General features: G+C 42.1%; 1 pseudogene; it reads right to left on the bottom strand.

The window, feature by feature from the left end:
* LOC107132450 (frizzled-3-like) overlaps positions 1-7,990 on the bottom strand; it is a 37,471-nt pseudogene extending 29,481 nt beyond the window's left edge.
* Positions 7,991-17,451: the final 9,461 nt, after the last annotated feature.

The raw sequence follows: 17,451 nt of genomic DNA on the forward strand, positions 1-17,451 counted from the left end.
TACAGGATATTTGCACATAATTATGTGCTTAGTGAAAGTAATATATAAATGAATTTTTTAAAAAGCAGATAAAGAATACTACCTTAATAGAAAAATGGAAAAAAACATAAATTTACAAAAGAAATACAAATGGCCAACAAACATATGAAAAGATATTCAACTTTACTAATTAAAAGCATACAAACATGATATATAACATTTTTGCCAATCAGATGAGCAAAGTAAGAATAACAGAACACAGTATAGGAGAGGGTGCAGAAAAAAGAATATATTCAACATTCCAACACTTGGAAATACTTTTTTTTTTTTTTTTTAGCTGTCCCACATGGCTTGCAGAATTTTAGTTCCCCAAACAAGGACTGAACCCAGGCCAGGGCAGTGAAGTGTCTAACCACTAGACCACCAGGAAATTCTCCATTTTCAAATACTACTGGAGGAAAAGCAAACTAGTTGGTATTTCAAAAAAATAACTATGAACATCAAAAGCCCTTAAAATGTATATAATTTGATTCAGCAGACCTATTCTACAATTTATTCTAAGAAAGTAAACACAAGTACACATGATGTATAACTGAAATGTTAGTACAAAAACCCAGAGACAATCTGAAAGTCTGCCAATAAGGAATTGGTTAAACTAAGGTACAACCAACACATAATACACTCACTAAAAATGATGAGCAGGATCTGTATATACTGACTTGAAAAGACAGTAACAATACAATAAGTGAAAAATAAAATTTTAAATGGTTTACAAAACAGCATATAGTCTCCCACTTTTGTCAAAAATATACATACATGGAACAGAATAAAACTACCTGAATTGTCTAAAAATACAATATTATAGGAACTTCCCTGGCAATCCAGTGATTAGGACTCCACACTTTTTTGTCAGGGAGCTTGAGTTTGATCGCTGGTCAGGGAATTAAGGTCCCACAAGCTGCACAGTGTGGCCAAAAAACAAAAACAAAACAAAAGAGTAGTAAAGTATTATAAATGCTGAAATGTTATTTTAAAATCTGTGGCATGTTATTTGTGTGTGGGAAAATTAAGTGTGCTGAATCTATAAACGTGTGCTGACAATATTACTATTTGAATCAATGATTTCCTGGCTGTTGATTAAATAACAAGCCAAGGGACACAAAAATACCCTACTACAGGTAACAAGAAAAGCAAAAAAAAAAATTATGATAAACTTAGAATGGGTCAAAAATTGATTTTCAATACTGAAAAAAATCAGATCACCTCTCAGCTGAACCAAATATTATGCACAGTTAAAAAAAAAAAAAAACTTTTGATATATATTCTAAATTGCTTTTCAATGACATAATGAAATAAATGCTTCTAATCAGGATCACTTGAGTACGGATAGCAACATTCCTTTTTCCTACGAGAACCATCCTTGAAGAAGCTGCAAGTTTCAGACAGCAGGACACAGAAGATTGAGGAAACCAGGAAATACTGACAAAATACAGCAACCGATCACATGAAGGTTAAAAGATTTTTTTCTTTTTGACACTGTATCTTTTACTATAGGAATCTGCAGAATCTCAGCTGAATAAAGGGAATTGCTGGAGTAACTGAAGGGAACAGTCTCAGGTGCCAAGGACCAGTAAAAATTAAGGGATTTGGCAACAGTTTTTCATGCCCTAACCCTAAGAAAAGAGACATTCACTTCTTTACAGAGCAATATAAGATATGTGGAAAACTAATTTCCGATTAAGTGACCTGATGACTATTTCATCAGAAAACAAAAAGGACTGGATACATTTAACCCTACACTTTAATTTTTATCAATATGTAACATCAGGAATCTGATATTTCCCAATTTACCAGTTCTCTTTTGATGATAAAAAGTTCAGTTCAGTCACTCTGTCATGTCCGACTCTTTGCAACCCCATAAATCGCAGCACGCCAGGCCTCCCTGTCCATCACCAACTCCCAGAGTTTACCCAAACTCATATCCATTGAGTCGGTGATGCCATCCAACCATCTCATCCTCTGTCGTCCCCTCCTCCTCCTACCCCCAATCCCTCCCAGAATCAGGGTCTTTTCCAGTTAGTCAATTCTTCGCATGAGGTAGCCAAAGTATTGGAGTTACAGCTTCAGCATCAGTCCTTCCAATGAACACCCAAGACTGATCTCCTTTAGGATGGACTGGTTGGATCTCCTTGCAGTCCAAGGGACTCTCAAGAGTCTTCTCCAACACTACAGTTCAAAAGCATCAACTCTTCGGCGCTCAGCTTTCTTCACAGTCTAACTCTCACATCCAAACATGACCACTGGAAAAACCCATAGCCTTGAATAAACGGACCTTCATTGGCAAAGTAATGTCTCTGCTTTTGAATATGCTATCTAGACTGGTCATAACTTTCCTTCCAAGGAGTAAGCGTCTTTTAATTTCATGGCTGCAGTCACCATCTGCAGTGATTTTGGAGCCCAGAAAATTAAAGTCTGACACTGTTTCCACTGTTTCCCCATCTATTTCCCATGAAGTGATGGGACCAGATGCCATGATCTTAGTTTTCTGCATGTTGAGCTTTAAGCCAACTTTTTCACTCTCCACTTTCACTTTCATCAAGAGGCTTTTGAGTTCCTCTTCACTTTCTGCCATAAGGGTGGTGTCATCTGCATATCTGAGGTTATTGATAATTGTCCCTGCAATCTTGATTTCAGCTTGTGCTTCTTCCAGCCCAGCGTTTCTCATGATGTACTCTGCATGTAAGTTAAATAAGCAGGGTGACAATATACAGCCATGACGTACTCCTTTTCCTATTTGGAACCAGTCTGTTGTTCCATGTCCAGTTCTGTTTAATTTTTATCAATGTGTAACATCAGGAATCTGATATTCCCCAATTTACCAGTTCTCTTTTGATGTTAAAAAGTAAAAGCCCCTAAAATAAGTTGAGTATTTGTCCTGAAGAACAGCACTAAAGGGGATGCAATCTTGGAGGACTGTCTTCAGAGGCTGGCTAAAAAGCCAGACCCAAAGAACTCAGGTGGGAAAAGCAAGAGATGGCAACTGTGAAGAGGGAAGAAAGCAGGCAGAATCCCAGAAGAGACAATGACAAAAGTGGGCCCTGGGGGCTTGTCAGCAAAGCCCTGCAACAAAAGATGTTAGCAATTCTATTCCAATTCACACTTTCTGTACAGAAAGTGATTCCTTTCATCTTTCTCAGCTTAGATTTACTTATCTGGACACACTATACATGTACGTAACATTTTGCATTTCCAATTCAGAAATTAAAGGTTGCCTCAAACACACTGGCTACAATGGGAACAGGAGGATATTCTTTTGTCTTCTTTCAGAGTTTTCGAAGACTGCATTATAAGAATTAGCAATCACTACCTCTGAAGCTTCTTCTCTCAAGGAAATTATCATCTTGTTAGACAGCAAAGTACACACTGAGAGCATATCACTGCTCAAAGTGCTAGATTCCTTTTCCTAAAACTCATGTGGGTTTTGGCCTTTTGTTTTCAATATCTTATTTAAAAAATAAATTCATTCTCAGGATACTGTTTTCTGGTTGCTAAAGTGTATATAGCTCCATATTTAATTCATCGGAGAAGGCAATGGCAACCCACTCCAGTACTCTTGCCTGGAAAATCCCATGGGTGGAGGAGCCTGGTAGGCTGTAGTCCATGGGGTCGCACAGAGTCGGACACGACTGAAGTAACTTAGCAGCAGCAGCAGCAGCCTAGTTGTTTTTTCTTAAACTTTATTCACAGCGCATTCCTTGGATCCCCCAAAACTGTTGCTAGTTCTCAGCATAACAGATTGTAACTCAAAGATAGATTCATCATTTCTGATGCAACAGTCAGTTAAAACTAATTTCTAGTCAAAGAGGAGTTGTTGCTCTTCAAACATTCATTCCTAACCTTCTGGAAATGCCACTACTAAAAACCTTCACTTCTTTCGTCAAGATACTGTGACCCTTCTTCTCCCAAATCTATACTGAACAATTCCTCTCATACATATTTCAAAGTCTTGCTTTTCATTTGCACTACTGCTTTTTTTGGGCAGCTGCAGCTTTAAACGTCTCTAATTCTAGAGATTTAGGGGTTTATAATAGCCAGGACATGGAAGCAACCTACATGTCCATCAGCAGGTAAATGGATAAGAAAGCTTTGGTACATATACACAATGGAGTATTACTCAGCCATTAAAAAGAATACATTTGAATCAGTTCTAATGAGGTGGATGAAACTGGAGCCTATTATACAGAGTGAAGTAAGCCAGAAAGAAAAACACCAATATAGTATACTAACGCATATATATGGAATTTAGAAAGATGGTAACAATAACCCTGTATATGAGACAGCAAAAGAGACATAGAACAGTCTTTTGGACTCTGTGGGAGAGGGAGAGGGTGGGACGATTTGGGAGAATGGCATTGAAACATGTATAATATCAAATATGAAACGAGTCACCAGTCCAGGTTCGATGCACGATACTGGATGCTTGGGGCTGATGCACTGGGACGACCCAGAGGGATGGAAAACCAATACAATACTGTAAAGTTAAAAAATAAAAAAAAAACTTGAGGCTAACACTGCTCTTCACTGTGGAAGAACGTAAAGATGCAGTAAGAACTGTTTCCTATCACATGTCTCCTGAAGAAAATAAAGTCAACAGCAGTCTAACATCAACAAACCAACATGCTCAGAATAAATTTTCAGTATGAAATCTCGTAGTTTTACTAACACATACGAAATTTAAGTTGGGGAGAGAGATTTTTTGCCTGTCAAGTGGGCAACAGAGGACTTACAGTGATTTTAAAACCCCCCTCTTTGCCCAATGATGACGTGCTCACAACACTGTACTATACAAAAAAAGAACATGCACTTTACTATTTACCTTCCCCTCAAGCCTCCCTACTTCAAATATCTCAATCATGGCTGGGGATCTCTCTAGAAAAATCCACCTAAATGTTCAAGCCAAAATAAAGCTCAGAGGAATACAGTACCTAAGATGAAAAAAGGGATGAAAGAACCTATAGTCCTTTCTTCCTCTATTAATAGGGCACTGGTAGATTTAGGAGAGATGTAGAGCCAGGGAATATTAGTGGATGAGAAAAAAAAAAAAAACGGAGGAGGAGTTAAGAGAAGGTAAGACGACAGGTTTTACTAATTGTTGAGGTCCTTTAATGGACCAGAACGTGGTGGTCTGGAGTCGACAATAAGAAAGTAAAGGAGAGAAAGAGGCTGACAGTCCTTGGTTTACACAGAAAGCCAATAAAGCCCCTGGCATGGGGCTCACTATGTTCACGGAGGCCTCAGGAGCCCTCTCAATGGGGTGAAGGTGCACAGTGCCTTCTCGAGAGGGTCTTAAAAGCCCGGGCAGGAAAGTGAACTCAGAGGGCTTCTGTGATCCAAAGAAATAGCCTGAGAGAGAGAGAGAGAAAGACACGGGGACCAGAGCTCTGATGGAGCAAAGGTGTTTTAATTAACATGGTGCTGGCATACATATTGTCTTACAAGGTAGTTATTCTCAGCAAAGATAAAGATTAAAATTCCAGACTTACAAAACATAGGTGATCCATATTAAAGAGAGAGAGAGTTGTGAACAATCACTTTTACCATATGGTTCACAAGAAGGAAGAGGGTACTTATAGCCGTATAGAAAAACTAATGAAGGAAATGCCTGGATTCCTCAGCCCCCAGGAGAGGCTTGCCTCTCCTCGAATTCCTGACAGATCCAAAACAGTACACAGGAAGCCTCCAGTTAAATGCTTCCTGACAACTACTTACCTTATTTTCCTGAAAGCTTCAAAGCATTTGGGGGGAGGTGGGTCGAGGAGGAACCTGTTATTTCACTAAATAAAAGGCAACACTGTAAGAAGAATCTCAATTATCTTTTATTCTCAGCTCTATCCTTGCAAGCTTGCCCACTTAAGCTTTTACATCACTTTCCTATCTTATTACCTCTATGTTGTGGTTTGGTACTTGAAACAAACACTTTTTTTTTTTTTTTTTCCTTCTTATGGAGGAAAAAGAAGATACTGATTTGCTTAAAAATACGGATGGAAAGCATTATCTTGAGGAGTAAATGGTTCTTAAAAACAGAACTTGGAGAAGGCAATGGCACCCCACTCCAGTATTCTTGCCTGGAAAATCCCATGGATGGAGAAGCCTGGTAGGCTGTAGTCCAACTACGGATTTATCTACCCCTTTTCAGCACACCACTAAAAGCTAAAAGGCGGCTCAAGAGGGAGGTAACATCCCCCTTGTCAAGTCTTTGTTTCCTTGCTCCTGCGGTATTGGCTTTACCAAGTAACCCAATTCCCGTACATAAACATTACAGGTCTCTCCAAACTACTTCTATAAAATAAGATCTTGTTTGACCAACCGTATAGAGCAGTCATTTATTTCTATAGCTGCTGGTCTGCTCTGCTGCTCTGTCTGCCTACACTCGGAAGGGAACCAAAATTTAAAATTTCATTTATTCTGGGCCAAAAGCCAGACATTTTGTCCTTCCTAGATATTTTCCAACTTCGAGTTGACTCCTCTGCCTAAATTAGTGGCATTTGCTTTTGTTCTTTTAAGAAAGAAAGAAAAAAACACCCCTTTTTCTCTTATTGAGTAAGGCATCTAATTCTGAAAAAGGCCTCTAGGAAGATGTTAAAAATGTCTTGAAATGTTTAACAGCACCTTATTTCAGAGGGTATGGATGAACCTCCCCACGTTACCCCAGGGCAAACACACGGAGCATCCAAGGGGGCAGAGGGGGAAGCCTCGAGGAGGAATATGCAGACTTTGCAAAGCTGATGGGAGGGAGGAGAGGGGACAATTTTCAGGAGTAGAAACGGGAAGCAGTCCAGAAGCCCCGACGCCCCCGCGCCTCCGCACCCAGCCCTCGGTGCATTGTCCTCCCGGCCAGCGGTCGCGTGCTCCACCCACAGCCCCCAGCGGCCCGGGAGCGCCACACGCCCCCGCGGCGCCGACCGAGCCCCAGGGCTGCGCCTAGCGCAGAGCGCAGGCGCGGGCTCGGGACCGAGAGGGTTAACCCAGTCCGCGCGCATCGGTCCGCCTCAGCGCCCAGCCCCAAACTCGGGCTCCCCCGCCGGCCCGCAGCCCACCCCGAGAAAGCCCCGAGACACCCCTCCACAGCGCGGCGCCCAAGGCTTTTGTTTTGGCGGCGACGAGAATAACGATCCCTGAGGAGGAGGTGCCGCGGCTGCTGGTGGCTCTTTGGCACAGGGTTAGACCGAGGAGCGGGCAGCCGCGGCGGCATCTCCTCAGTCCCCACTCCCGAGCCCTTTTCCCGCTGAGCCTGACGGGAAGGGGCCTGCACGACCCGGGGCTCACCTCACACCGCGGGGCCGGGCTCCCAGGGGGCTGAGGCGCCGGCCGGGGGCGGCCTCAGATCCATGAGGTAAAGGGAGCCAGCGAGGACCGCCGCCGTGCGCCTCGGAGGTACAGCGATCTTTGGCGATCGCCGGGGCGCGCGGCCCGGCGCGGGGGGCGAGGAGCATGCGCACGCACGTACGGCGCAGGCGCGCTGCGCACGCTCGACAGAGTGCTCCAATTTTGAGCCCAGCTTTTGGATACCCGTCTGCAGGTTTCGTTGTTCTTTACCTCGCCCCGAGGCTGATGCCTGGCCCTGTCCTGCTCCGGCGGAATCGTTCCAAGCTCTGGAAGCTTTTCTTAAATGCCGGCAGTCCCCTTTGCAAAGCTCTCCCTCCCTTCCCTGCTGAGACAGTGCAGCGACTCTCATCACTCAAGCCTGGAACGCTATTATTGCGAGACCACCAAAACCTGTTTCGAGAACCAGCGTGCCCCATGGGGACCCGGGGATTGGAATTGGTTAAGAGGCGGGTGCTGAGAGTGGTACTGGGTGCAGATAGAGGTAGTCAGCTTTCATATTGCAGAGCTCCAGGGTGAAGCAGCAGAGCAGATACCCTCTTTACCAACACCCACTTTAGTGAGCAGGTGGGGCTTGAGGTTATTGGTGGCATTCCCCATCTTCTGTTCTTTGGGAAATGTTTCTTCTCTCTTTTTCTTCATAAGTAATTTTTTTTTCTACATAAGCTATTTCAGAACTTAAATATTCCTTAGAAATCATCTAAACCTAGCCTCTCATTATTCAGACGTGGAAAAGAACTGTCCAGAAAGGTTAAAAAGACTTAGCCAAAGCCAGGCAGCGTTTTAACAGCTGGGTCTGGATTCACTCATTCCAAGCCAAAGCTGTTACCTTTGCCTCCATCATTTTACCTACCTTCCTTTCTCTTCCTTTTCCTCCCTTTTCAGCCTAGACTTCACAGGCATCATTTTGTTCTATGGTAGCATACAGGACTTAAAGAAATACTTTGATCTTGTAGCATAGTATGACTGTACTTAACGTTATTCAACTGTACACTTGGTTAAGATGGTGTATTTTAATATAATCTTCTTTCTGAATCTTTGCCACCCCATGTTAGGAGACTGACCAAAAACAGCTATATAATCTGTGGTTTGTCCAAACCCTTGGGACACATCTCTGTGGCATCTTTAATTATAGGCAGCTATTTTATACAAAGAAAAGTGGAAGTGTTAGTCCCTCAGTCGTGTCCGACTCTTTGTGATCCAATGGACTGTAGCCCACCAGGCTCCTCTGTCCATGGACTTCTCCAGGCAAGAATACTGGAGTGGATTGCCATTCCCTTCTCCAGGGGATCTTCCCGACCCTGGGGTGGAACCCAGATCTCCTGCATTGCAGCCAGATTCTTTACTGTTTGAGCCACCAGTGAAACAATCTTTTTTACAGGTGCTCCCTAAATGATAATAAATACTGAGCTTAGACAGTCATAAATATAGTTTAACATCAGAAGATGAGCTATGGGAATTGCATTATAAAAGGGATCTGAAATGACATTTTCAATTTCATTGATAAATACTAATGCAGTAATACTTTTTTAAAAAAAAAAGTAAGGTTGATCCTTAGGCTGATTCTTATAAAGTCATTGTGTCTTGTGGAGCCAACCCTGCCTCTACTGAGGGTGAGTGAAGCAGCTAAGAGCATTTATGAAAATCAGTGTGGACCTGCTTCAGGCACTTCTAGATCCCTTGTACCTTCAGACCCTCTAGAGATGTGCTGCTCTCACATTTTTATGCAATTTACACATGGTCTTGTGAAAACTGTCAGGCATAGAACATATTTTGGCTCCTAGTGGGAGGTGGGAATGATGTAGAAATTATCATTGAATGTATCATCATGATCACATCTCAGAAATAGACCACTGAGTGAAAGAAGCAAACTACAAAGTACGTAAATTATGATAGCTCTTTAAAACAGTCACACTGTTTATAAGGCCAAGCATGTATATATAATAAGCATAAAAAGTGGACAAGTAGGCAGCACACTAATTTCATGACAGTGGATGCCTCTAGGCAGGCAGGGTGGGAAATGAGATCTGGGCAGCATGTAAAAGAGGCTTCAACTGTTAATCACACACAGGAAACAAAATGTTAACATGTTAAAAAAATCTCTGCAGGGAGAAAAGGGTGTTTCTTAGGCAAGTCTGTAAACTTTTCTTTATGGTTGAAATGTTTCCTTTAAAAATAATGTTGAGGGGCTTCCCTGGTAGTCCAGTAACTAACATTCCACCCTCCCAATGCAGAGGACCTAGGTTTAATCCCTGGTCTGGGAACTAGTGAAAGACAGGGAAGCCTGGCGTGCTGCAGGGTTTCAGAGTCAAACATGACTTAGCGACTGAAGAACAACTGGGAACTAGATCCCACAAACTTCAGCTAAAGATCAAATATCTTGTGTGCTGCAACTAATATGCAGTGCAGCCAAATAAATATTTTTAAAAGGAATTTTTAAAAATTTTAAATGAAAGTAATGTTAAATTTTCAAGGACATTGAGCCAATGTGCTCACCGCGAACACAATGTGAATGGTGGTGTTCATTGGGGGATCAGTAGTCACACTGATGAAGGGCTGAACAAGGAGAGGTCCAGAGGATGCTAGATGAGAGGATCAATGAAAGGGACCTTATTTTCAGGGATAAAAATATTCAGATCTAGCAGGAATAAAGTGTCAGACTCTCTTTAATCCCATCTTTCTTTCATTCAATGTTATAACCACCAATAGAAAGTCTTTAATGAGGAGGAACTTCACCGAGACCCAACAGTCTCCAAGAGAGTTGTTAAAACTGGTCTTTTTCTGGATGAACCCATTTTGAAACCATCCATGTTAACTGGTAATACATGGTAATTTAGTATTGCATCTACTTATCTCTCCCAGGCCTCCACCCCTGCAAAAGTCTTTGTTTATTCATTTTACTTACAACCTGATCATAAAACATACAGCCATACTTAAAACCACTGGGCTGGAATTCAGACAACATAAGTTCTAATTTCAATTTGACCACTTTGATCCTTTGTCAACTCTAAAGAAAGCAGCAACCTCTATGCGCTTTACTTTTCATTTTCTTTTTAAATGGGAGATACACGAATGCTGCCTATTTCAAAACAATGAAACAATATAAACATAGGGTTTACATTTATTTACCTTGGAAGAGAGTACATTTTTATGTATTTTAGAGAACGTGAAATAATGAGAAAAGTCTTCTTTTTTTAATTTGGTTAGCTGCTGCCCATAAGAACTGTTTTACACTTCCCAGATGTCCCTTCTGAAATGTTTTTCTCCAGCATTAGTTTATAGTTCTATCACAGTAGTTATTTCTACATTGCATTTTCAAATCCTCATTAGATTTCTTTTTTATTCTTGCATTCTCACTCTGCCTCTCATTACATGGTAGATGCTTCATAAATTTAATTAATTAAATTAGACCAGATCATAAAATTTCCCAAATTTGGAGTTATCCTTATTCAGGCATGCCATCTGCTGGTTCCCTGGTGTATCTGTTAGTCGGCCTGAATTCCTTAACCCAATAAATTAAAATTCATGTTGAAGCATTGCTGAGTTTGTGTGTTGGGCAATTTTCCCACGTTCTTCCACTTCGTGTGTGCAGGTGCTATTCTTTCACTGAACCTCTCCAGAATTGTTTTTCCTGCAACTTGTTGGCCACTCTAAAAACCCGGAGAAACGGAGTTTATGTTTCAGAACCCTGGAGTGACCAGAACGAAGTGACCAGAACGGAGTGACCAGAACGAAGTAAGTGGGCATGCTCAGTAGGTTGGCTTGATTTGAAACATGCTTACGGCTTGAATGGGGGCATTTCATGCTATTTGTTTCAGGACTGGCTGCATCTTCGTCCTAGCATTATATTGAGAGATGGTGGTCTTTCCCACCCTCTGGGCACTCCCAATTTTCCTTTTTGTCCCTGCTCCCAATTTTGAAGCCAGCCCTCTAGGATGTCCCGGCCAATCAAGAGACCACGCATTGTTGCCTAAGAGACCCCGGATGCCAGTGAAAAGATTTATAGGTAGTGATTGGCCTACTGAAAGGGGTGGGGGCTAGACAGAGTCACAGAAACAGGAGCTATGGCAACTCCAGCGATAAAGGCTTGAAGAGAAAGATTTAAAGTGGTGAGAGCAGTGATCACTGCATGAAAAAGATGGAGACTCTTTTGAGAGCTCTTCTCTCAGGTCCTCTTGGGCTTCTCACGAGCCTTGGCAGTGACCCCAGGAATTACATTTTTGCTCTGTGTTACCAGTTAAATTACCAGGTGCATCATATATATGAAATTAACAACCAACAAATAATTACTTTTATGCTTATCAAAGCACTGCTGCTGCTAAGTCACTTCAGTCGTGTCTGACTCTGTGCAACCCCAGAGACGGCAGCCCACCAGGCTCCCCCGTCCCTGGGATTTTCCAGGCAAGAACACTGGAGTGGGTATCAAAGCACTAGGTCTTTGCACTAGGTCTTTGCATTGTCTTATAGTTTCTCTTTGTTTCCACCTAGTTGAATGTAAGATGAACTCATATTTAAATCTAACCATACCCTATTTCAGAGAAGGAAATGGCAACCCACTCCAGTATTCTTGCTTGGAGAATCCCAGGGACAAGGGAGCCTGGTGGGCTGCCGTCCATCGGGTCGCACAGAGTCGGACACGACTGAAGCGACTTAGCAGCAGCAGCAGTACCCTATTTCCTGATCATTTCCTGGTAATCTCTATTTCCTTCTCTGATGAAACTGCAGTGTACAATGGGTGAGCTGTGTATTAGTGGAGAAACTCAACCGTGTTCTGCTCTGTAAACGCCAAATAAAAACCCAATTATCCTGAGTCTAACCCCAATGCTTGGTTCCTAATGTTGAGTTGTACCTTCTTTGCCACTAGCTTTAATCCTTAAACCACTCACCTCCACTGTTGTGTTCATTCATTCCGCTGATTGAGACAAGGTTTTATTGAGCACCTACTGTGTACTACTGAGTTTAGGATTCAGGTGAGCACATTCAGAAAACCACATTAGCAGAGAAGCACCAGTTTTGTACCACATTCTCTGATCTGAAGTTCAGTGTGTCTGTACAGATAGTGCATGAAGGGAGAGGAAGGAGGATGAACCAAAAAGGTAAACTCATGGTGTACCTAGATTAGCACGCTAAGGATTCTGTAGCCATTATCGAGTCTCTGAAGGTTTTTGAGCTGAAAAATGACTAACAGACCTTTTAAAAAATACTTCCCTGAATAGAGTAGTGGTTAGCCAAAGTTGGGGAGTAGGGAAATGTGGAGATATTGATCAAAGGGTACAAACCTTCAGTTATAAAATGAATAAGTTCTAGAGACCTTATGTACAGCAGAGTGACTATGTGGTGATGGTGGTGGTAGTTTAGTCGCTAAGTTGTGTCCCACTCTTGCAATCCCGTGGACTGTAGCCCACCAGGTTCCTCTGCCCATGGGATTCTCCAGGCAAGAATACTGGAGTGGGTTGCCATTTACTTCTTCAGAGGATTTTCCTGCCCAGGGATCATGGCGATTATAGTTAATAAGAATATATTATATACTTGAAATTTGCTAGAAGAGTAGATCTCAAGGGTAATCACACACACAGAAGTGCACACATGCACACACACCCACACGTGCACACACACACAGTAACTATGGGAGGTGATGGATATGTTACATAGTTTGATTGTGGTAAGCATTCCACAGTGTGTACATATATTAAAACATCACCTTAAATATATACATCTTTATTTGTTAAAAAAAAAAAGCCCTCTTGTAGTAGACTGTAATCTCCATTATAGTCAAAACTTGTCTTTATACCTGTAATACAGACCTAATAAGTCTTTAGTGAAGTCGTGCAATGGTGACAGTATGAAGGATGGCTTTGAAGATGGGATTGGAGGTATGTAAACACTGGAACTTTACCAGAGGACCTATCCTTGCCTTTAAGCATGACACTAGAAGCACACACTGGGGGTAAGGGCCATAAGCCCTTCTTCTTCCCCTTTATCCAAAGAAAAATTAAAGGGGAACATGCAAGGACAGCCATTAAGGGGGAAGAGGTCATGAAAAAACAACAGCAAGGTTTGCATGTAGAAGGAGGGAAGGCAACTTGCTTTGTCTTGTAATTTTTTTGTATGTTGTATGAAAGTGTCTGAGTGGTCTATACTGTGAACCAGTGTGGGCATACAGATATGCACACTGCCCATCTTCTAGAGTGGACAGAGGAAAAAATTGTAAAAGGATAATGACAAAAACCAGGGCAGGATACCTCCATTTGCCTGCTTCAGTAAGACTATTACAAAGAGGGCTCTTTTTCTCAGCCAGGCCCATCTCCTGAAAACCAAACTTTATTCAAGTTGATTTGAAAAAAAAACCTAATTCAAATAATTTCTAGCTCTGAAGAACCAGGAAGAAAAAAAAAAAAAAAAAAAACAATGCAAAACCTTAGGGAGGCCCTGGAAAAGCTACTTTGTCCTAATCAGAAATCGTGCTTACAATCAGTCAGATTGTTTTCTACTCAAACTGGGAAAAGAGAGTTTTTGAGCTTACAACAGAAGTTTTTAACCTGGTATAAGCAAAATGTAATGTTAATATGCATTTTTCTAGGGAGAAGATTCATAGTTTTCATCATATCCTCAAAGAGTCTTATGGCCCTGAAAAAAATAAAAGATTAAAAACAATTGGTTTAAGGAATTCCCTGGTGGTCCAGTGGTTAGGACTCTGTACTTTAATTGCTGAGGGCCAGAGTCAGTCCCTGGTTGGGGACTAAGACTCTGCAAGCCGAGTGGCTTGGCCTAAACAGATTAAAAAAAAATAAAACACACACTCACACACACAAAAAACTTCAATCAGTTTAAATAGAAGAAACATCAAACATGAATAAATAGCAATAAAAAAGGAAATATGTGATTTTTAACTGAGCAGATCTAGACTCAGTGACCGTGCTTTATATATTTGCAGCTTATATTTGCAACCCCATGGACTGTAGCCCACCAGGTTCCTCTGTCCATGGGATTCTCCAGGCAAGAATACTGGAGTGGGCTGCCATGGCCTTCTCCAGAGGATCTTCCTGAGCCAGGGATCAAACCTGCATCTCTTATGTCTCCAGCATTGGCAGGCGGATTCTTTGCCACTAGCACCACCTAGGAAGCCCCTACAAGAAGACTCTAAGAACAGCTTAACAGTCTACTCAGAGCATCTACGGTACTTTGAATGATCACCTTGGGTGTAAAGCAAGGATAAGCCAGCATCAGTTACCTGGCCTAGCTTAGTCTCAAGACTGGGCAGGGGTAGGCCACCTTGATTAAGCAACCCAGAAGACCCTAAACACTGAGGGAAAAGTAATCCCTCATGGAAATTAGAGTGCTTTAAACCAATGAAGGCAGACATAGGGACTTCCCTGGCTGTCCAATGGTTAGAATTGGATCATAAAGAAGGTTGAGCATTGAAAAATTGATGCTTTTTAATTGTGGTACTGGAGAAGACCTTTGAGACTCCCTTGGACAGCAAGGAGATCAAATGAGTCAATTCTAAAGGAAATCAACCCTGAATATTCATTGGAAGGACTGATGCTACAGCTGAAGCTCCACAACTTTGGCCACCTGGTATGAAAAGCCGACTCCTTGGAAAAGACCCTGATGCTGGGAAAGATTGAAGGCAGGATGAGAAGGAAGGCAAGAGAGGATGAGATGGTTGGATGGCATCGCCAACTCAATGGACATGAGTCTGAGCAAACTCTGGGAGATAGTGAAGGACAGGGAAGGCTGATGTACTTCAGTCCATGGAGTTGCAAAGAGCTGGACACAACTTAGTGACAGAACAACGGCAGTCATGGTTAAGACTCAAGTTTCCATACAAGGGATGTGAGTTCCATCTCCAGGGGGAGAACTGACCTCCCACATGCTGTGAGGCCACAAAAATGAAGGCAGACATATACAGTACTGGGTGCAAGGTATATTTTCCCCAGTGTCAGTTCAGTTCAGTCGCTCAGTTATGTCCGACTCTTTGTGACCCCATGAATCACAGCACACCGGGCCTCCCTGTCCATCACCAACTCCCGGAGTTCACTCAGACTCACATCCATCGAATCAGTGATGCCATCCAGCCATCTCATCCTCTGTCGTCCCCTTCTCCTCCTGCCCCCAATCCCTCCCAGCATCAGAGTCTTTTCCAGTGAGTCAACCCTTTGCATGAGGTGGCCAAAGTAATGGAGTTTCAGCTTCAGCATCATTCCCTCCAAAGAAATTCCAGGGCTGATCTCCTTCAGAATGGACTGGTTGGATCTCCTTGCAGTCCAAGGGACCCTCAAGAGTCTTCTCCAACACCACAGTTCAAAAGCATCAATTCTTCGGCTCTCAGCCTTCTTCACAGTCCAACTCACACATTCATACATGACCACAGAAAAACCATAGCCTTGACTAGATGGACCTTTGTTGGCAAAGTAATGTCTCTGCTTTTGAATATGCTATCTAGGTTGGACATAACTTTTCTTCCAAGGAGTAAGCGTCTTTTAATTTCATGGCTGCAGTCACCATCTGCAGTGATTTTGGAGCCCAGAAAAATAAAGTCTGACACTGTTTCCACTGGTTCCCCATCTATTTCCCATGAAGTGATGGGACCAGATGCCATGATCTTCGTTTTCTGGATGTTGAGCTTTAAGCCAACTTTTTCACTCTCCTCTTTCACTTTCATCAAGAGGCTTTATAGTTCCTCTCCACTTTCTGCCATAAGGCTGGTGTCATCTGCATATCTGAGGTTATTGATATTTCTCTCAGCAATCTTGATTCCAGCTTGTGCTTCTTCCAGTCCAGCGTTTCTCATGATGTACTCTGCATAGAAGTTAAATAAGCAGGGTGACAATATACAGCCTTGACGTACTCCTTTTCCTATTTAGAACCAGTCTGTTGTTCCATGTCCAGTTGTAACTGTTGCTTCCTGACCTGCATACAGATTTCTCAAGAGGCAGGTGAGGTGGTCTGGTATTCCCATTTCTTTCAGAATTTTCCACAGTTTATTGTGATCCACATATTCAAAGGCTTTGGCATGGTCAATAAAGCAGAAATACATGTTTTTCTGGAACTCTCCTGCTTTTTCCATGATCCAGTGGATGTTGGCAATTTGATCTCTGATTCCTCTGCCTTTTCTAAAACCATCTTGAACATCAGGAAGTTCATGGTTCACGTATTGCTGAAGCCTGGCTTGGAGAATTTTGAGTATTACTTTACTAGCATGTGAGATGAGTGCAATTGTGCGGTAGTTTGGGCATTCTTTGGCATTGCCTTTCTTTGGGATTGGAATGAAAACTGACCTTTTCCAGTCCTGTGACCACTGTTGAGTTTTCCAAATTTGCTGGCATATTAAGTGCAGCACTTTCACAGCATCGTCTTTCAGGATTTGAAATAGCTCAACTGGAATTCCATCACCTCCACTAGCTTTGTTCGTAGTGATGCTTTCTAAGGCCCACTTGACTTCACATTCCAGGATGTCTGGCTCTAGATCAGTGATCACACCATTGTGATTATCTGGGTCATGAAGATCTTTTTTGTACAGTTCTTCTGTGTATTCTTGCCACCTCTTCTTCATATCTTCTGCTTCTGTTAGGTCCATACCATTTCTGTCCTTTATCGAGCCCATCTTTGCATGAAATATTCCCTTGGTATCTCTAATTTTCTTGAAGAGATCACTAGTCTTTCCCATTCTGTTGTTTTCCTCTATTTCTTTGCATTGATCACTGAGGAGGGCTTACTTATCTCTTCTTGCTTTTCTTTGGAACTCTGCATTCAGATGTTTATATCTTTCCTTTTCTTCTTTGCTTTTCACTTCTCTTCTTTTCACAGCTATTTGTAAGGCCTCCCCAGACAGCCATTTTGCTTTTTTGCATTTCTTTTCTATGGGAATGGTCTTGATCCCTGTCTCCTGTACAATGTCATGAACCTCATTCCATAGTTCATCAGGCACTCTATCAGATCTAAGCCCGTAAATCTATTTCTCACTTCCACTGTATAATCATAAGGGATTTGATTTAGGTCATACCTGAATGGTCTAGTGGTTTTCCCTACTTTCTTCAATTTCAGTCTGATTTTGGAAATAAGGACTTCATGATCTGAGCCACAGTC

Source organism: Bos taurus, chromosome 5 (assembly GCF_002263795.3).
Source record: "Bos taurus isolate L1 Dominette 01449 registration number 42190680 breed Hereford chromosome 5, ARS-UCD2.0, whole genome shotgun sequence".
Classification (NCBI taxonomy): domain Eukaryota; kingdom Metazoa; phylum Chordata; class Mammalia; order Artiodactyla; family Bovidae; genus Bos; species Bos taurus.